Below are 23,037 nucleotides of genomic sequence, written 5' to 3' on the forward strand. Positions count from 1 at the left end.
TTTTTTTTGTATAGAAGCAAAACCTTATTTGTTGATATAATCATCATTATATTTACGTTTTTCATGGCTCATGGTGAAATAAAAAGAAAACAAGACGTTAACAGTACAATTTCGCACCAACACTGATTTTACTGAGGCACAACTGTGAAAGATTCAATGCGAATTCAGCAAAATCCAATACATCAGATGTGTCATCAACTGCAAGCAACCAACTGAAATAAAGGAGAGCTACTGTCGTCTGTCGGCACCTCAGATGACTGCCTGTGAGGAGTGGAGCGAAGAACGGGGAAGTCCAGCCGCAGCGCAGGTAGTCAGTGCACTGTCTGTCTGCGACCAGGGCTCTTGCTGGGAGAAACGGGCTTTTCCCGGATTAGGGAAGAAACAGCCCACAGGCACCCTAAGAATTTGCTACCTGTTCTGCGGTGCTGTTCTGAATAGTGCAGCCTGGGGTTTTATGCGATAATCGTTTTAGTGCCCAAGTGCCATTGTCGCAGCAAAGAACGTTCGCTAATTTCAAACGAAATTATGCCGTATTTCAGAAAGGCAGAAGAAAAATAACTGTTTTGTCAGATAAGTAATCCAAATGAGAGAGCTGTATTACTGACCGTTCGAAAAAAAAAAAAAGCCTCACTAATGGACTTCATTGTCTACCTACCTGGGTTATGTTTAATTGCTAGCATTCACGACAATGTTTCCAGAACGGCGTGAAGTACTCTGCTCCGAACAAACACTTGTACTGGTTTCGCATTCACGTCGTGCACATTTTTCTGGTGACAAAGGGCATAACCCTGGCGTCTAAATTACGAACCCGCCAGTTCATCTGAAGCGTATACAGTCTGTTAAAGTCACTGTAATCGCATCACATGGGGATCCACAGGTTGACAGGGTAATAAAACGGCATTTTTGCAGTTACGCAGTATAAGTGATTATTACTCTCATGAACACAGCCTACTACGGCTAAAAGTTATAACATGATTACGTTCAATTCATGTGTACAAATGTACGGAATAGTTAATACCTGACTTTTCTGTTTTCCAGTTGTCAGAAGTACGTTGTTTACAAATCTGATATATTAGAATTAACGCATATCGCCTTCGTAATTTTGAAAGTTTCTGAACGTGACATTATAAACGTGACATTCTTAACGTGATCTTCAAAAGCTGTATGCTCTAGGATAGGTTATTGAGATAGGATTGCGGGAAGTGGGACGCCAAATAATTGCATTTAGCACCATAATCTATCATCAATACCTGCACATTCATTTTTATTAAAATATCGATATTAAAAAGTAATATTAGGTTTATACCGCTAACTCCAGCCGCGCCTCTCTTGGGACATCATCCCCCCCCCCCCCCGGGGGTGGGGGGGGGGGGTGGGGGGGTGCCCACCAGTTTGGGACCCTCTGGACTGTAGACGAAGACGTTGAGACGATGGAAAACGAAAATCTGTATGGCCGGACTGGAATTTGGATCGGCACCTTCCCGAATACGGACCAATGGTCTTAATACGACGTAGCACTTTGGTCAATATAACGTGAGCCTGAGAGCCGAGACCGGCGGCTGCACAGTTTAGGGATCGAACGACAGCAGCGCAAGGAGGCAGCGAGGGGAGGCGAACCGCGCTGAAAGTGGTGTGACGTCACAAGCCGCGGCGCTGCCACGTAATGAGGCCGCTGTCAACTCCGGCAGTTCCCTCTCGCCGCCACCGCCCCCTCCCTCTCCCACTACCCACCCACGAGCCAAGCAGGCGGAACCGCGATGACTGGAGGGTCGCGGACGCCTGTCCTGTGGCCGACGGCCGGGCTAACGAGAAAGATCACGTGCCGGCAGAAACGTGCGCCCTCCCGTTTGTCGACGGCATTAAAAGGTCTCGACACTCGCGACGGTGGAAGAAAAATAAGGACGACAGGCGGAGGAACTATTTTATTTTGTAATATTCTCAACCAAGCATTCAGCATTCGCAGGTTCATTTAGTTCAACAACTGACTTTGAAATTCTTAAAATTAATTATACACTCCTGGAAATTGAAATAAGAACACCGTGAATTCATTGTCCCAGGAAGGGGAAACTTTATTGACACATTCCTGGGGTCAGATACATCACATGATCACACTGACAGAACCACAGGCACATAGACACAGGCAACAGAGCATGCACAATGTCGGCACTAGTACAGTGTATATCCATCTTTCGCAGCAATGCAGGCTGCTATTCTCCCACGGAGACGATCGCAGAGATGCTGGATGTAGTCCTGTGGAACGGCTTGCCATGCCATTTCCACCTGGCGCCTCAGTTGGACCAGCGTTCGTGCTGGACGTGCAGAGCGCGTGAGACGACGCTTCATCCAGTCCCAAACATGCTCAATGGGGGACAGATCCGGAGATCTTGCTGGCCAGTGTAGTTGACTTACACCTTCTAGAGCACGTTGGGTGGCACGGGATACATGCGGACGTGCATTGTCCTGTTGGAACAGCAAGTTCCCTTGCCGGTCTAGGAATGGTAGAACGATGGGTTCGATGGCGGTTTGGATGTACCGTGCACTACTCAGTGTCCCCTCGACTATCACCAGAGGTGTACGGCCAGTGTAGGAGATCGCTCTCCACACCATGATACCAGGTGTTGGCCCTGTGTGCCTCGGTCGTATGCAGTCCTGATTGTGGCGCTCACCTGCACAGCGCCAAACACGCATACGACCATCATTGGCACCAAGGCAGAAGCGACTTTCATCGCTGAAGACGACACGTCTCCATTCGTCCCTCCATTCACGCCTGTCGCGACACCACTGGAGGCGGGCTGCACGATGTTGGGGCGTGAGCGGAAGACGGCCTAACGGTGTGCGGGACCGTAGCCCAGCCTCATGGAGACGGTTGCGAATGGTCCTCGCCGATACCAGGAGCAACAGTGTCCCTAATTTGCTGGGAAGTGGCGGTGCGGTCCCCTACAGCACTGCGTAGGATCCTACGGTCTTGGCGTGCATCCGTGCGTCGCTGCGGTCCGGTCCCAGGTCGACGGGCACGTGCACCTTCCGCCGACCACTGGCGACAACATCGATGTACTGTGGAGACCTCACGCCCCACATGTTGAGCAATTCGGCGGTACGTCCACCCGGCCTCCCGCATGCCCACTATACGACCTCGCTCAAAGTCCGTCAACTGCACATACGGTTCACGTCCACGCTGTGGCGGCATGCTACCAGTGTTAAAGACTGCGATGGAGCTCCGTATGCCACGGCAAACTGGCTGACACTGACGGCGGCGGTGCACAAATGCAGCGTAGGTAGCGCCATTCGACGGCCAACACCGCGGTTCCTGGTGTGTCCGCTGTGCCGTGCGTGTGATCATTGCTTGTACAGCCCTCTCGCAGTGTCCGGAGCAAGTATGGTGGGTCTGACACACCGGTGTCAATGTGTTCTTTTTTCCATATCCAGGAGTGTATTTAATTTATCGTAAATTTCGGAAAGGGAAGGACACCAGTGCCAACTCATACAGGAATATTCAGCAACACGCAGCTTAGCTCACGAACCGACTTCGACTGTTTCACAATAATTTTGAACACAGATTTAGGAAAGCGGAAGTTACTGGATGCTTACCATATTTCAAAAGAAACTTTTAAAAACATTTATTTGATATCAACAGCCCAATTAATAATTAAAAACTGCCGCACAGTTGTGCTGTTTTCTATGGTATTACTCAGTTCTCAGCAAAAAGTTTAATTCTCGAAATATTTTCCGCAAAAGTAAATTCTCATTTCGGTTCTACGTAGAACGCTACCTAACAAAAATTACAACTGCATAAAATAAAAACTTTGTACGCAGTTAACTGTCTTACTAGGCTTTTACAGATTACGCTCCGTTTTGACCAACTACTCTCTAAAAACCCTAGTTTTGCACTAAGAAAGGAAACTTATTAAGCTTCATTGATTGGCGACTCCATAGAGTGCTGTGAGCACAACGGCCATACATGTGAATTTAGAAGGAAGGTCAGCGTTGGCCGTAATTTTGATGGTGTATTGACAGAAAAATCGATTTTCAATCACATAATGATCGTCTTCAGTGTTTTAGTGTACAAATTAATTCTAATAGGCACTGGTGTCAAGTTATTATCAGTAACCAAAGCTATGAAACGTTGACAATAACTGAAATACTGCAGTTATTGTGACCATTTAATAGCTTTGGTTACTGGTAGTAACTTGAGAACATGGGCTATTAGTTTTACTTTGTACAGTACAAGACTGAAGACGATCATTATGTGATTGAAAATCGATTTTTCTGTCAAAAAACCATCAAAATTATGACCAACGCTGACCTTCCTTCTAATTATTAAGTTTCTCTTGCCACTGGCAGGAGTGTATATCCATTTAAAAACCATATAAAATATTAACTAGAAAGTTAACTTAAACTTGATAGTTAAATGTAATTTACTTCTTTAGCACAATCCATCCCTCTTTCTCAAACTTTCAGACAACGTTACTCTTTCTCTCTGACTTAACAGCAACAAGACATAAAAATTAAACACAATTTACGAAATTGCCAATCGTCACCTGCAGTAGAGCAGAGTCCTACTTCCTTGACTGATTATATCTGTGCTGTACAGAACTGAAACATGCTTCAGTTATGTTCGCAAGCATAACCACATGGCAAAAACGTTGCTTCACTGGTTATTATTACTGCCGATTCCCAGGATTTACGCACCCACTGTGTCAGCATGTAGTCGAACTCCAGTAGCACGCTCTCCTCTCCTCGCTGATGCCCTTACAATCCACGCACGGTTGTACAGAATAGTCGAGGAGCAATGAACGGTTACAGCATCCGTACCTCGCCACCAGCTGCTGAATCCACAGTTCGCGTCGCTGCGTGTATCAGAGAGCCCAGCGAGAGCGCACAGCTCGGCCCGGTGCGGCCTCTCTTGGTGACAGTTACTTGCAGACAGCCACGCCACACCCCTGCTCGCCCATCTGCCAGCAACACGCAACTCCGCTCTCCAACTCAGTTCCTCCTGCTCCCCTTCTACAACACTCAGACATCGATTACACGACAAGCTGTTCAGTTTGTTTCTCTGAAAAACACTCGAAAAACTACTGCTGGACACCGATCTAGCAAGGTCTATACTTCCACAGGGCTGAAATTTCGTATTTATTATGCCTTCAAATGAGAAACTGGTGGTACCAGGGAAACCCACAAAAGTAATTTCAACAGAATTTTCGAAAAATGAAACGCGGAGAAAAGGCTGTTTACAATTAGAAGTGTGTGTGTGTGTGTGTGTATGTGTGTGTGTGTGTGTGTGTGTGTGTGTGTGTGTGTGTGTGTGTGTGTGTTTGTGTGTGTGTGTGTGTTTGTGTGGGTGGGTGGGTAGGTGGGTGGAAGGGTGTATCACGAAACTCTAACCTAATGCAACAGATCACGGCAGTTAAATTGGAATTACTCTGTACAAGTGAATGATAATTCTGACTTACAAATTTCAAAAATTATAAATACATTGCAGAGATGAATCAGTTGGAACATTTTAGATACATTAAAAAACAAATAAGTTGGAAAGTAATATTAAAATACAGAAAAAGAGCCAGAAAGAAAGTGTTAAAATTAGGAGGACTAAAAGGTAGAAGAATTAAGAGAATAAGTGAGATGTTCAGATGTGGTTTGAAAAGAGACAAAAGAGACACGCTGAAAAGGAACAACAGTATTGTAGAGAATGCAAGAAAGAAATGAGTGCTAATTGAAATTGGCGCGTGATTTCCTAACCAAATGGGAAAAAAGGAATATGTACACTGTACTTACGTAGTTTTGCGACAGACAGAGAGAGGGAGAGAGAAAGGGAAATCTAGACTGGCGGAAAAAATTAATATAGATTAATGAAATTTCGGGAATACATTTGTCTAGGTAACATATTTAAGTGATCCATATTGCAGGAACACAGGTTAATGAAACTGCGAAATAAGCAATTGCAAATCTGAAATGCTGGTACATTAACTAACATAAATATTAACATTAACACTAATATTTATGTGATCCACATTGCAGGAACACAGGTTAATGTAACTGCGAAATAAGCGATTGAAAATCTGGAATTCCGGTATACTAACAACCAGTTTAACCGCCAGAATGTTGAAAACAAACATGCAGATGTACATACGTTTTGTTGTACAGGTGCCAGATGAAACTTTGTGGGATGGAATTCCACACCTGTTGCAATTCGTCGGTCAGTACAAACACGGTTAATCCTGGTTGTCGATGACGTTGGCGTTTTCGTTCGATGATATCGCACATGTGCACGATTGGATGCTAATTTGGTAATCGAGCAAGCCAAGGAAACACATCAACACTCCGCAGAGTATGTTGGATTACAACAGAGGTATGTTGGCGAGCATTATGCTGTCGGAAAACACCCGTGGAGTGCTTTTCAGGAATGGAAGCGCGAATGGTCGAATCACTACATTGCCGTACCGTTTTACAGTCGGGTTGCGTGGGATAACCACGACAGTGCTCCTGCTGTCATTCGGAATCGGACCCTCGACCATAACTCCAGGTGCAGGTCCAGTCTTTCTAGCAAGCAGACAGATTGGTTGTAGTCCATCACCGGCACTGAGGCAGAACCGCTTTTCATAACAAAACAAGAACCTCCAATCTGACCTCCAAATAGCTCTCGCTTGACACCACTGAAATCGCTATTGGAGGCGGTTTGGGGTCACTGGAATGAACGCTACAGGTCGTCTTGCTTGCGCTGTCCTTGCAGTAACCCCAATTCGTTGTGTCACTGTGGTGCCAGCTGCTGTTTAATTGCCGCTGCGGATGCAGTACGACGCGCAAGAGCCTCACGCCCAACACTGTCTTCCCTCTCGGTAGTGCCACGTGCCGTCCGCAGACCGATTTTTTTGCGACCGTGCATTCTCGTGACCATAGCTGCCAGCAATCAAGTACAGTGGTTACATTCCTGCCAAGACTTTCTGCAATATCATAATAGGCACATCCAGTTTATCGCAGCCCTATTAGACGAACTGACTCAAACCCAGTGACAGTGGCATCTTTGTCACCTTAAAGGTACGACGTCCAACCTCGAAGGTACTAACACTCACGACAGTTACAGAGTGTATTTGTCACAAACCTGATTTTCATTCATAGTGGCACTACTACAGCCATTTTTATGCGAGTGGTGCGAAATTTGAATACAGAATTATTTATCAGATGTAAAATCATGCCTACCAATTTTCGTTTATGTCGCACAACTCCCCCTTGGTGTTGTGATTCTTTGCCTCTGCAGTGTATTACTTACTCTCATGTCTGGATGAACAGACACTGTTGACGACAGAAAGTCGATCTAAACTATTTCGAAATAAATAGGCTCAATGTGAATAACATGGCTTCAGCTGCATTAGGTGTCATTGTACTGCCCGTCGATGGCATAATAAATTTTGTGATCAATCGCGGCTCGAACTTGGATTTCCCGCTTATCACGTGCGGTTGCCTTACCATTAAGCGATCCGTGCACGCCTCCTGAACCGATCCAGACTTCCATATGCCACAATGTCTACATTCCTGTACCACAGTCTTGTTTATTCATCACTAAATGCTCGCAGCTATGCGCAGTATTTCCGCACCAGTGAGTGTGGTACGATGAGAAATTGAGATGTGTGATGTTATCGTCTATTGCTCGCCTCGGCACATACTATCTACTTGCGTATCTGTATGTGCAGACATTATTGACGAAAGGCAAGCAGTCGATAATATTTCGAAATAAATTTGCGAAATTCGAATAATTTGATTTCAATTGTGTTAGGTGTCGCTGTACAAAAGCCCCTTACACAGCTGAGGGCAAGTTATTCGCATTCAGTAAATTTATTTAGAAAAAAAAATCAATTTTTTCCTATTACTAAGCATACCTAAAGAGATACGTATTCAGATGATCGCACTTTCGGCATAAATATCTGCCATGTATGGTATTTTTCTTCAGTTTAGGGCTATTCTATTTAGTTCCTCTGATGTATGTATGGGGTATTACGTAGTTTCATTTTATAGTCCAGACGGTACTATCATCCATTGTCTCATAACACGTTAAGAACGAATTGGATTAGTGCAATGTTAACCATTATCAATGGAAGGAAGGAAACCTATTCAAGTAGTCTTTATTAGCAGTTTGAAGATGCTGATACATGTAAAGTAGTGCACACAACAGACGCTGTACCAATGCCGGAAACTACATGGGGAAAGCCGTCTACCGCAAGACCTGCGTGAATCAGGCCTCGGATATGTCGTCAGCACTCGCGATAGTACTGATACGTGTCTCTACGTTAGCCGACTGACCCAATTCTCTTACACACCGCTGGACGTGATGGCGACACGGTGGTTTCACCTGGACTTCTTCCTATCTCTGGGTTATTAGTCAAATACTGGCAACAAAAGGTGAATACCCAAAAGGAAAACAGGAAATTCAGTGGAAATTCATGGACTAAGAGGGAATGTAATTCTGTTTTAGTGGTTACAAAATAGAGTCTAATGTACAAATAACTGCTGCAGTATGATCCCACTTATCATTACGACTTTCCACCCCATCTGGGCTGAATGCATTCACTAATTCAGTTGGTGTCATAAAGCCGTTTTATCTTCTCCTGATGCAACGTGGTCCACAACTGTAGGAACTGGTCCTTGATATCATATATACCAGCACTAGGATGGAGTTGACGTCTTACTTAGTCCCACGCATGTTCTCTCATAAAGAGATCTTGTGCCTTTCTGGCCACGGGAGTTCATAGAGACGCGCGTCATGTGTGGATCATCATCATGCAGTTGAAGTCCGCGGCTCGTGGTCTTGCGGTAGCGTTCTCGCTTCCCACGCACGGGGTCAGGATCGATTCATGGCGGAGTCAGGGATTTTCTCTGCCTCGAGATGATTGGGTTTTGTGAGCCTTTCATCATCATTTCATCCTCATTCACTCGCAAGTCGCCGTAGTGGCGTTAAAGAACTTGTGGAGCGGCGGCCGAACCGCCCCGCGAGGGGTCTCCCGGCCACCAATGCCATACGCTCATTATTATTATTATTATTATTATTATTATTATTATTATTATTATTATCCAGTTGAAAATTGGTGTGTGGTAACAGATGATGATGCAGGATGTTCTTTGGCGTACTATTGTGCTCTCAGAATTCCCTCAATCACCATAGCCATGACGAACATCTGGCCAAATGGAGCCTCACATTGAGGTCCGTTTCACATTCGTGATGTTCCGATAACTGTTACTCAGCAACAGTCATTTGATCTTATTGATATTTACTTAATTACGACCCAGGTTTCAGCCTTTTATATCATTTTTAAGTGACTGAGTTTATGTCAATAACACATATTGTCCTTGACGTCCTGCAGTTTGTGTGAATGACATAAACTCAATCACCTGAAAATGGCATAAAAGGCTGAGACCTGGGTCGTAAGTAAATAAACAACAATACAGTCAAATGGCGGTGGTTCATTTAAAAAAAACTTTTAGATATTTTATAAATGATACTCCGCCTAAAAATCATTACATGCAGTTTATTTATGGAGGTCTTATTTCTGGATTCCTTTCGTTCGAAGTCTTGATCACGCATTGATATATACTGGGAGAAGTCAGTCCTAATTTTACGTCACGATCGTCAGCTGTCAGTGCCACTAAGCGAAAGGTAACGGTTGCGTTGTATGTTGTAAAGTTAGAAAGTTTCATCCATGCGGCAAGATGAGAATATACAAAGATTTTGTTTTAAACTGAGATAAGTAAATATCTCGAATACAGCTCTTCATACAAAAAATTTAAAAAAATGTACTGACGGAAAAGTTACTATTAGATAAGGATTCGTCTGTCTGTGCTACAACTGGCCGCCTACACACCATTCTTGCGTAGGCGTGATGGACTTTGTATTTTCAGGTGAGAACGCCCCATTTTTGTTGCGTATTCGTATCCTACGCAAAAAAATATGTACTGTTTACTCAAACCATTCTTTCCCATTCGTGGTAGATGGCACTGTAATCGAAAAAATATTTAGTGTGCCTGTTTTTCCAATTAAGAATGAAGAAATTTGACTCTAAATTTCATTTACGATGTAAGTGTAAACTTTTGTGTTCTAACAGTTGGGATTTATGTTTGAAATTTACCTAAGTGTTGCAAAATTGATTCCGCAGTACAATATGGTTTGCTGTTTAAATGTCTGGTTAGAAACTACGTTTAGCGTCATCCAGGAACAACGTCGTTTGTGTAATAGTTTTCTATTCACGTCGTGATGCTTCATATCGATGAGTCCCCTTGTTTCTCACGACAGGGTGCTTGATTCAGGCGAGTGCTCTTGCCTTTCCCCATTGGAGTGATTAATTTATGTGAGTATCCGTGGCAAGTGCCACCATGTACGAGGGCTGCTCAATAAAAAATCATCATAATTTTTATGGTCGTTATTTCTCGCACTAAAATTAAATCTTATGACATTCTGTTAACTTAATGTGCAATATACACGCCGTAGTAGTTTCGTTGATGGAACTCCTGGTTCCCACCTGTGAGAGGCAGGCCAGGTCAGTTATGTTCAGTAAGGCCCACCGCTATAATGGAGGTAACACGCGAGGAACAATATGCGTGTTCGAAATTCTGCTTTCGTCTCAAGAAATCTTCAGCTGAGGAATATACAATGTTACAGGAGGCCTATGAAGAGTCTGTTGTAACCTACAGAAGAGCTCGAAGGTGGTTTAAAATAATTGTAAAGAGCGAAGACAATCAATTTCAAAGGAAAGAGGACCCGGTGCTCCAGTTACAGCTCTTATGGAAGAAAACATCAACACTGCTGCTGTCATTGTGAGAGATGATCGACGAATTACCTAAAGACCACTTTCTGAAATACTGAACATTTAATTGGGTGCACCCACACTATGGTGACAGAAAAATTTCATATGACACATGTTTGTGCGCGATTCGTTCCAAGACTATTGATTCCCGAACAAAAGGACATTCCCGCGCAGGTCTGCATGGAGTTAAAGTTGATGTTGGATGAAGGTCCGGAGTTTCTTTCAAATGTAATCACTGCTGATGAAACTTGACAACAACATTTTGATCCTGAGAGCAAACAGCAAAGCTCAGTGTGGAAATTTCCTTCACCACCAATCCCACAAAAACCAAAACTGGTGGCTTCTGCTGGGAAAGTTATGGTCATCTCATTATTTGATATTTATGGAATGGTTTATCACCGTGTTGTACCTGCACACACATCAGTAACTGGACAATAATACAGGGATGTCCTGGAAACATTGCAAGTCCATATCAGGCGTAAAAGACCACATTTCCGTGAAGCAGGCTGGAAGTTGCTCCACGATAATGCGCGGTAGCATATTGTCAATGTTGTTGCTGAATTATCTTGCCAAAATCAACAACAAATTCAAGTGCATCCCTCACTCTCCATATAGTCTGGATTTAGCCCCATGCGATTTTTTTCTATTCCCTAACATGCAGAAACGCGTTCGTGGGAAGCATTATCAATCATCAGAAGCAATGGTGAAGGCTGCGGAGGCGATTTTGAAAGACCTCTCAAGAAACGGTTTCCAGCATGTATTTGAGGACTGGCAGAAACGCTGCGACAAGTGCATTGCATTCATGAGAGAAGGACCAATGAAATTAGGAGAATAAGTCAAAAAGTTATGATCATTCTTCAGTGAACAGCCCTCGTACATTTTACCTTATTTTGTGTGCTTGTGGTTTGTATTCCGTCGATAGTCGCAACGCGAGAATTACGTCAGCTGATGGAAACACACACCGAAATCAGTCACCCTAAACGCTTGGTTCGACGGTTGTGACCGAAATCAAACATTTCGATGGTTTGCGGACTCATGCAATCAACCGCACAGGAGAAAGAAAATTATGTAAGCATCCAAGTCAATTTCTGGTGATTTTATTGTTCTGTACAATTATGTTTACAACACTCAAATAATGTCTGAACATCAACATCAACACAAAGATTTACGTTTACATCATAAATTAAATTTAAAACGTATGTGTCGGCTCTTAACTGCAGAAAGCGGCAGACATGTTATGCGTCGATTACAGAGCCGTCTAAAACGAATGGAAAACAATGGTTTGGTAAACCGTACGTAGTTTTTGGCGTATAATCCGAACATGCAACAAAAAGAACGAGGGATGGGGGTATCACACTTGAAAATACAAAGTTGACTCTGCTCTTGCAGGAGCAATGTTTAGGTGTTGGGCAGTTCTGGCATAGACAAATATCGCGTCGTTTTCGAGGTATTTAGCTATCTCAAAACAAACGGCATATGGAAGAGGCAGTCAAACGAAAATAAGAGCGCCTATGTAAAGAGCATGGCGCGGACGTTGCTAAGGCAATTATGTGTGAATAGAAAAGCTCTCTCTGGGAAATCAGGAAGGAACAACGCCAACGTTTGCTACCTAATGTGCCATTTGCTTGTTAGATGTTCTCAACGTGAGGTCAGCGAGTCGCGTGTGCATCCGACTTCACTATGGAGAGCTGGAAGTAGGAACGGCGAGGTCCAGTGCGGTTTTTGGGAGTGGAAGGAGTGTTAGGAAGTGAAAGTCGTGCTCGAATGTCTGTTGTGTGTGGCGAATACGGTATATCACATGCGCGTGGAATAAACGACTTCGAGAAGATTGGTCAAGACAGTTTTATAGTGCTTCACCCGTCCTGTCACTGCCACGGTGAATGCTGCCAACAGAAATCAACGACGGCCAGCGGTGGAAGTCATTCGGCTCATCATGGTTTTCAATAAAGGTACCGCTCATGCCCTTAAGACAGAGCGTGGCTTCCCCATAGCCTCAAATAACAGCAGAAGTTGATGAGAATGTCAACATCACTGCAGCTCGTATTAACAATTACGGCTATTGCTTTTGCGGTTATAAGCAGTTTACTTACTTTTTCCATCTGTCTCGTTTTCATTGATCTGCCCCTTGTAGCTACTGACATTTTGTCTTAGTAAAAAAAAAAAGAAAGGTTCAAATGGCTCTGAGCACTATGGGACTTAACATCTATGGTCATCAGTCCCCTAGAACTTAGAACTACTTAAACCTAACTAACCTAAGGACACCACACAACACCCAGTCATCACGAAGCAGAGAAAATCCCTGACCCCGCCAGGAATCGAACCCGAGTACCCGGGCGTGGGACTCACGACCATGAGGTGTGGACTCTCAGTAAAACACGAAGAGAGGTAGCTGATCTGCTAAACTTTGATGAGAAAGTCAACATCACTGCAGCTCGTATTAACAATTACGGCTATTGCTTTTGCGTTTATAAGAAGCTTTCAGGTGGTCCACATGGTAGAACAATGCGATGTTACGACAACGAAGCCGTTAACGACGACACATAACACAGGAAAGTTACAGGTATTTTCGGAAGAATGGGTTTTCATTGGCGTTATTATCGCCCGGCAGGCCATCTAACCGATTTGTGGCAAGCGTAACTTGCCAGAAACTTACTCTACCACGTTTAAACAGTAAATAATGTACTGTACATTGAATAACTGAGCACGTCTACATCGTCGCTTGAGATAACTGACAACAATGGTACAGTGTTAGAATATTTATCATTAATGCGTTTCGAGTACCGACTCGACCATCATCATAGCATCATGTCAAGTGGTATCTTGAAACTCCGTTTTACGTTTTGCTCTCATATTCTGATGACGCTGCATGACGTGTTAATAGGCTTAATAACAAGTGTACACTTGTTATTAAAGACCTATAGCGGTGTTAGGCTGTGCTCGGTAATGGTCACTGGCCTCTTGAGAGACTTCATTTCGGAAGTTAAATTAATATATCTTGATACAGCGCTGAATAGTAGCTAAAGTTTGGTGAATATGGCCCATAAAACACACTGCTCTTTAAGAACAAAAATATGGAAATGCTGAAGATGAATGTGAAAGTTACCAATGCCATGAGTTCGTAGGTTCACGATTCTCGGAACAAGAATTATCTTAAGTGATTCATAAGGAATTTTCCTCAAGGTGATAGTGATACACACAACACGGCATAATGAGAAACGCTTTCAAACAAGTCATATCGTCTCACCGTCAGAAAATGAGCTTTGGGAGAAGATGGAAGATTCAAGCTTTACCCTCCTTGGATAGCTGTGGTTAGGTAGTTAGTGATTTACTATTCTTCAACTTATGAAGTGTCAATTGGATGTCTCTATCGCCTGGAATGTGATAAGAACTTGTACATGGTAGTTTTATGTTTGTGTTACAGTAAACTATTATGAGATTAATGGAGGGAAGCGAATAAAACCAAATGCTGATATTTACCTTGTATGTCTCAAAAATCAACAAAGCGGTAGCAAACCTCATGTCTACAGCCTTCTAAAGACCGCTGTGGTATGACACCTCACCTAATAAGAGAGTGTAGGGAGTTTACTAATTTTACACAGAGTACAAACTTTGATGAACAGGAAACTTTGACAAAATTTAACATTTCCTTGCCAGCTTGAAACTGAGGTTTCTTCCACTAAGAGGTTTCAAACTACCTATCTTCGCGTCAGACATTAGGAACTTTGGCTATTGAGGTGGGTCTCCGAAGAATTATGATGTATAATGTTTCGTGAATCGACAGTACTAACAACTTCAATCATTTCTTATCTTAGCCAATGATGGAAAGCAGTCTTGATACAGAAAAACGTCAGGGAGCATGCGGTGCCTCCTGACAGTTTCCTCGTCCTCTCCCTGAAGCGTCGTGGGACAGCAGTGTGTTGGGAGGGAGGTATGGATGGAGAAAGAAACAAGAACGGTACCACACCATTCCGGTTGTTAAAGCCGCCTTTCCAAAATGGTTCAAATAGCTCTGGGCACTAAGGGACTTAATTTCTGAGGTCATCAGTCCCCTAGAGCTTAGAACTACTTAAACCTAACTTAGCTAAGGAAATCACACACATCCATACCCGAGGCAGGATTCGAACCTGCAACTGTAGCGGCCGCGTGATTCCAGACTGTAGCGCATAGAACCTCTCAGCCACTCCATCCACCCCCGAAATTAGTCAGTCGTCATCGCCGGCGCGGTGAAGAGAGGGCGGCGGGGGGGGGGGGGGGGGTTGGGGGGGGGGTGAACAGACTCTTTTCCAGTCCAGCAAAGAAAAAAAATCCTTTGATAATGAACTACGATTACAACAAAGCTCTAGCTGTAAGTGATTTTATGCGCTATCCTCTGTAACAGAATTAAATAGTTAATTACCTGATCAAAAGCCGCTCCTGTTGCTAATAACAACTGTACTGTCTCCGTAACCGATTTCGGCCTTTACGTCAGGCCATTTTCAGTTTTCAGGCTGCGTACGGAAAGAATATATAGGGTGTTGAAAATGTGTCGAATATTTGAAAGTTCGTACTACCCACTGAAAAAAATAAAAAAGTCAAATAAACATGGGCCGGGAATCTGTTACCTTCTGGGATCTGTACAATATTTATGGCGACTGAAAGAAAAAGTGTGCAATATTGTTAGAGGTGGTAGTACAGATCACAACAATAAATAAAATAAAAAATAAAATTCAACACCGGTCCGAGAACACATACTTTCTGCCTCCTGTAGACTTGTTCATAGAAGAGGTTGAACCTGACGTCCATTCATGGCACATTTTATAGGAGGTGCTCAATGTGCAGTGTGACGTCTGTCCATAGCAACGCATCCCTCTGTCCTTCGGTATAAGAAATCGAGCACTCTTTGAAATAGAATTGGTGTTGCCATGCACTGAAGTCGCGGTCCTGTAGTGTCTGGACATTGTCGACTGGGGTGACATAGAGTATTGTTTCAAGTGTCCCCAATAAGCAAAAATGTAAGGGACTGAAGTGTGAGAAACGGAGAGGCCAAGGTGTGGGGCCTACCCGCCTAATCCAGCACTCATGAAATGTCAGCGTCAGATGTTCACATACGTTGCGGGGGATATTTGCTGGTGCACCATCGTGCATAAACTCCATCTGCAGCCTTTGCTCACAAGGCGCTTCCTCCAAAAGATAGGCAATACTTTAAAAAGCAGTCGATGATAATCAGCCTCAATTAATTTTTTGTCATACAATGTAGTCCCTAGTAATATGTAATCAGCCCGGCCGTTTAGCCGTGCGGTCTAACGCACGGCTTTCTGGATTGGAAAGGAGCGCCTGATCCGCGGCAGGGATCCGCCCGGTGCACTTGTGTCGAGGTCCGGTGAGCCGACCACTCTGTGGAACGATTTTAGGTGGTTTTCCAGCTGCCTCGGGCAGTGCGGGCCTCAGCTACACTATTTCGGCGATCGCGTACACCACCATTAATCTACTGCGCAAACAAAGAAGGAGTATACTCATCTGGTTTGAGACGTTTCCTGGGGTGGGGGGTCCATCGGGGGCCGAACCGCACAACAACCCTGAAACAGTGGTTCGGTGTGGGGCGGCGGAGGGGTGAACTACGGTAGACGTCGTGGGGTTGTGGACCAATGCGGCTGCGGCGGGGACGGAGCCCCTCCATCGTTTCTAGGCCCCCTGTTAACATACAATGCAATACAATATGCCTTCAAGAATGCCTGCCCAGTTTTTGATGGAGAAACGATGTTGATGCACTTTTTCTGTAATTACTGGTCATAGAATTTCAAAACGCCGTCTATTGTAAACCCCACCTCATCTTCAAATAAAATCTTTGACGAATAGAATGGATCAGCGGCACACTTCTCCTAGAGCGATTGAAAGAACTGCAATCTGCTACGGTGGTATTCTGGACTTAGTGCCTAGATCTATTGAAGGTAGGCATACAACGATTGTTCATGCGGTACCACCCCGACAAAAGGTCGACTCACGCCATCTGCTGCTGCCGCCAGGCAAGCCACAATGGCATCAGGTCTTTCGTCCATTAAATAAAGCACATGCTCCTTCATCCAAGGTGTGAGCACGGACAGGAGCCGTCCACTGTTCCATTCGTGGACACTAGAGAAGCTGCGTGCTTAAGGCGCTGAAAAAATCGGCCGAAAAGCTTATGGGATAGCACATTCCGACGTGGATATTTTACAGAGTAGAGGGCATGGGACCGCTGTCTACTTCCATTTGCTAACCTCACCATTTCCCTTGTGGAGTAATAAGTTGTCGTTGCTAGCACGTGGAAGAAGAATGAAGATGCAGTGAACCATTCATGCACAAGACAGTACAAACACCATAATAACAGTAAACAAACAATGAAGCGTTTTCTATAAGTAAATACGACACTAAGATATATCATCAGCGTTGCAAGTAATTTACTGCACAATAACACACTAACAACAAGACTGAAACTTCCGTACCACGCAAAGTACACAACTGTCTGTACTACCCGATACTCAGACTGATGTGTACACTAGAGTACGTTGATACGGAGTCACACGTGCAGCAACGAGCCATGTTGACGGACCACCGAAGCAACGATTGCGCCCGTAGAGTGTTTGTTTTCTCGATGTTTATTTTGACTGTCACGGAGACGGAATATCCACAACCAAACCTCTTCGGTAGCTGTACAGGTATCAGAAAATGTGCGTTTCCAGACCCATTTTAATAAACGTTTTTTCATATTCTGATCATTACTACCAAGTATCAAAACATTCGACACTTTTTTTTTATTAACGGCCGGTTTAAGTTACACTGTGTTCAAGTTAACTGACTCTACCTCTACTTGAATTTAATCTATAGCGTATAGGTCTCGTCTACGCTTATTTATTATATTTTCCAATAGTGTTCTTACGTAGCATCAGTTCACACGTCAGTGCCATACCTAAGTGGTTGTATGCTGTCGCCGGCCGCGGTGGTCTAGCGGTTCTAGGCGCTCAGTACGGTACCGCTCGACTGCTACGGTCGCAGGCTCGAATCCTGTCCTTAGGTTAGTTAGGTTTAAGTAGTTCTAAGTTCTAGTGGACTGATGACCACAGATGTTAAGTTCCATAGCGCTCAGAGCCATTTCAACCAATTTTTTGTGTGCTGTCGCTGGAGGGCTGAACCCCTTCCGTTAACTAGCAAGCCTACATTGACAGTTCTAGAAAATCCACGTTCTCTATCGGTGCCTAACAGGATGTAGTTTGCTGCACTGCGGCATGAGTATATATAACGCCGAATTCTTTTACAAACATGCGGATGTCATATAACATAGTCTGCTTTTACATTGTTGCATTGACGGATACCATTATTGGGTAATAGTTTTTTACTGATATTTGTCTGCTTTCTTAACTCTAAATATCTTTTTGTGCAGTGTACATATATTTCTAACATACTGTACACATATACTTGTAAGCTACCTTGCTCAGATAATTTAGTGTCAGATAATGACCACCTTAAATGGTTGCTCATAAGTTTGATTTTTCTTTGCATTCACACATTTATAACTTCTTTATTGTGGTCATTTGTGAAACCAAAATCCGATTCTTTCTTATCTGTAGGCCTATTGGTTTACATTTGCGGGTAAGTCGCTTCATTCACAATGAATAACGTTACTAATCTATGTCAGACATTTTATGCGGAATCAGAGAACAAATGTAATCAGTAGGTGGGAATCTTCTATGGTGGATAGCACCCATATATAAAGACGAATCTCCAATACCACGGGTCTCACGTCATTTTTGTGTGCTATCATGATATACGTCTGCAGAAGGGTTCAAGTCGACGGTCGTTGTAAAGCATCGATAACGACAGCAGATATTTCAGAGAGATAATAGTTTTTTGATGGCTGACCTCATCTGCCAGAGTCAATTTCAACCCAGAGACTTGTAATTTAAATGTGATGGATGTGTAGCCTGAGCGAAGGCGGAACTTACGGCTTCGGTATCCTTAGGTCTTACAGAGATTTATTAAGTCAGAAACACAACTAAAGAAACTGTGGATTCAGAAAACCATTAATAGTTAAGACCAAAAATGTAATTTTATTGATTATTAGTTTCGGATTACCTGCAAGCCATCTTCAGAACTTAAAAAAATACGTTGAGTAGTGTATTGTTGCTAACAGCGGGACGCTTCGTCGTAATTTTTTTTGAGCTGGGTCGTTTGTTCCACAAACCAATGGAACAAAGACCTAAACAATTTCAGAATAAAAGATCGTCATATGTAATGCACACTGACGCAATCAGAGAGTTTACATTCGTGGACGCTGACTTCAAGCTTGCCAGGTTACGTCATTCTAAAGTAGGCACTGTTATGGATTCTGTACTACGAGATGCCTCTTCCACATTATAAAATAGAGCTATGTAATCTCCTTATGTGAACATAAACATCAAGTGTCGCTCTTGACACAAGCCTGGGTAAACGAGGAAGTGTTCAGGCAGAGGACAGAGTCACGGCTTCTGGCGTTACTTTAGAATAACATAATGTAGCAAGCGTAATATCAGCGTCCACGTAAGTAAATTGTATGGTTCTGCCAGCATGCATTACCTAAAACGACCGTTTATCCTGAGGTAATTTGCGTAAGTGATCCACCTGACTACAGAAAACGATCCTGTCCAAACAAATTATGGCGGCTTAATATTAATCAATGCATTTTGTTATGATCTGAAAATGGCTTTTAGATAAGCGGAAACTAGTAATCAAGAAATGATATTTGCTACCTTGACTATTAACGATTTGTTTGAATTCACAACTTCAACACAACATGCCGCTTATCCCGAAATTTGACCATGTCAATTAATAAGACAACAGAAAGAACAGAAAAATATTCCGAATTACACAGTATAAAGTTTATCCTATGTTTTTTTCGTACAGAATCCAGTAAAAGAATTCACGAGTTTATTAAATGTGCCACTCGAAGCTAAATTAAGAGTTATGCGCTTTTGTATTAACCTAACTTTGGAGAAAATTTATTCTTATAGTCGTTCATGATTTGCCAACATTCAGTTTCGGACAGGCTCCGTCGCTAAAGAAAATTACATAGAATTTTGAATTAAAAGACTGACGACGCTTCATCGATAGTAATAGCAACATCACGTTTAAGGTGCTATATTTTGCGATTGTACATTTACTCATTTGTGGTAGACACAACAAGTATGTCAACATACTTCACTCAATAACCCATAACGTAACTTCTCACATTAGAATAAGGTTTGCTGCACTGGAATGCAAAACGAATAACAGATGCACGGTGTTCCTCTATTAAACTGTTCAGAACGTGAGATAAATTGCGAGAAGTGGTTCGTCAACACTATGTGCACCAAGCTGCTAACATTCCGGTACTGTTTATTTTTATATGGCGTAGTCCATGTACTCAAAGTACTCTGGGAATACTTAATTATCAGTTCCAGAGGGTCGTAGAACTCCACTGCCCCGAACACTTTGCTAATTTACTGCCGTGAAACATGCCTCTCTCCCTGCCCGTATGCAGTTGTTTCATCCACTGTAGTGGCTAGTTCCTTCCCTGTTTTCAAATGCCTTGAATGATGTTTAAGGAATTTGGGCCGAAAACTGCAAACTAAGAGAGATAAACCTTCATCAGGATGTTTCGGAAAGAAAAATCGTTTCAAAAAATCATTGGCAGATCAAAAAACAATCCGAGATCTTGTGCTCTCTGTCATCCATCATCCTCCATACTGTCCCGACTTGGTTCCATCCGATTTCCTCCTGTTTCCAAAACTTAAAGAGCACTGTGATAGTCATGAAGCGGTGCACGCTCAGGGCTGCGGTTGTGAGTCCGTCAATAAAGTCAAATATTCGACAGAAACGGTATCAACAGTATGGTCTGTTCTTAGGGTGACTATGTAGATAAATACTATGTAAATAAATACACTCTAAGACGAGAAAAACAACGAAGCACGATGTAACTATTGTAATGGCACGGAAATTGGTAGATGTTATGAGTGTGTATAGAGCAACAAATGATAAGAGTTAAAAAAAAGCAGGGCGTCACAAATTGAGCACAACGGAACGCTGACGATATTCTATGCCATGTTTAGTTGTCCTTCGTGGCAAGTCGTCCTGGCCTTACATTTCAGCCAGATAATGCCCGCCCGCTCACGGTGATAGTTTTTACTGCTTGTCTTCGTGCTTTCAAAATCCTGCGTTAACCATCGAGGTCGCTGGATCTCTACTGAATTGCGAATGTTTGGAGCATTGTGGGAGGGCTCTCCAGTCAGCTCGAGCTATTGACGATGTAACGCGTCAGTTGCACACAATTTGGAACGATGTCCCTTAGGAGGACATGCAGCAATTCTGTCAATGAATTCCAAGTCGAATAACTGCTAGCATAAGGGTCAGGGAGGGATTAACGAGTTATTGACTCTCTCAACTTGTGACGGTCTTCCTACTGAATAAATCTTCCATTTTTCTGAAATTGCAATCATTAATTTGTCTGTATATGTAAGTGACATTTACTGATTTCTGTCCCATTCAGATAAATTCCTTCGTGGTGTGTCGCTGCTTTTATATTACAGTGTATGCAGACATGAGGAATAAACAGTGTGACGTTTATAACGTATGTTTTACACTGAAGAGCCAAAGAAGCTGGTACACCATCCTAATATCGTGTAGGGTCCCCACGAGCACGCAGAAGCGCCGCAACACGATATGGAATGGGCCCTACTAATGTCTGAAGTAGTGCTGGAGGGATCTGACAACATGGTCTTGCAGGGCTGTCAATAAATCAGTAACAGTGCGAGGAGTGAATATCTCTTCTGAACAGCACGTTGCAAGGTATCTCAGATAGGGTCAATAAAGTTCATGTCTCGGGAGTTTGGTGGCCAGCGGAAGTGTTTTAACTCAGAACAGTGTTCCTGAAGCCACCGTGTACCAATTCTGGACATTTGGGGTGTCACAGTGTCTTGTTGTAATTTCCCAAGTCCGTCGGAATGCACAATGTACTAGAATGGTTGCAGGTGATCGGGCTGGATGCTTACGTACGTGTCACCTGCCAGAGTCGTATCTAGAGGTATGAGGGGTCCCATGTCACGCCAACTGCACACGCCCCACATCGCTACAGAGCCTCCACCAACTTGAATAGTCCCTGCTGGCATGCAGGGTTCATAGATTCATGAGGTCTATCCGCTCGATACAATTTTAAACAAGACTCATCCGACCAGGCAACATGTTTCTTGTCATCAACAGTCCAATGTCGATTTTGACAGGCCAAGGCGAGATGGAAGACTATGTGTCGTGTAGTGATCAAGGGTACACGAGTGGGCCTTCGGCCTTATCCTTAGGATAATTTCTGTTAAGTAGTGTGTAAGCTTAGGTACTGATGACCTTAGCAGTTAACTCCCACAAGATTTCACACACATTTGAACATTTGAATAGTTCGCACGCTGACACTTGTTGATGACCTAGCGCTTTGCGGAAGGGTTGCAGTTCTGTCACGTTGAACTATTCTCTTCCGTCGTCGTTAGTCCCGTTCTTGCAGGATCTTTCTCCGGAAGCTGCCATTTCGGGGATTTAATGTTTTACGTGATTCCTGATATTCACGGTACACTCGTCAAATGGTCGTACAGGCACTTCATCGCTAGCTCGGAGATGATTCGTCCCATCACTCGTTCGCCGACTAAAACACCACGTTCTCACGCCCATAAATCTTGACTGCCATTGTAGCAGCAGTAACCGATCTAACAACTGCGCCATACTTTTTTGCCTTATATAGGTGTTGCAGACAGCAGCACCATATTCTGCTTGTTAATATAAGTGTATTTGAATACTGTCCGCCCCTGGTAGCTGAGTGGTCAGCGCAACGGAATGACATAGCCGGGTTCGATTCCCGGCTGGGTCGGAGATTTTCTCCGCTCAGGGACTGGCTGTTGTGTTGTCCTTATCATTATCATTTTATCCCCATCGACACGCAAGTTGCCGAAGTGGCGTCAACTCGAAAGACTTGCACCCGGCGAACGGTCTACCCTACGGATGGCCCTAGCCACACGGCATTTCCATTTCAAAACCCATCCCTGTACCAGTTTCTTTCACACTTCAAGGTATTTAAAAAGCTTTAAGAGTTTTCACGTAAAAAATTCAGAGGCATTTCTTTTCGGCACGTCCTTCGGTGGAGGGGGCGGGGGAGGGGTGTTGGCCGTGGCCGTAGGATAATAATACGGGATGATACGTGCCCATCACATCCAGTGAAATGGTTGTGGGTGGAGTTCTGATTATA

The 23,037-nt window shown here is 43.6% G+C and overlaps 1 protein-coding gene across 4 annotated transcripts in view; it reads right to left on the reverse strand.

Moving 5' to 3' along the window:
* Nucleotides 1-23,037, reverse strand: part of LOC126276092 (putative tyramine receptor 2) — a 1,721,495-nt gene that overhangs the window by 521,588 nt on the left and 1,176,870 nt on the right. The window lies entirely within an intron of this gene.

The sequence above is a fragment of the Schistocerca gregaria genome, chromosome 1 (assembly GCF_023897955.1).
Source record: "Schistocerca gregaria isolate iqSchGreg1 chromosome 1, iqSchGreg1.2, whole genome shotgun sequence".
Taxonomy (NCBI): Eukaryota; Metazoa; Arthropoda; class Insecta; order Orthoptera; family Acrididae; genus Schistocerca; species Schistocerca gregaria.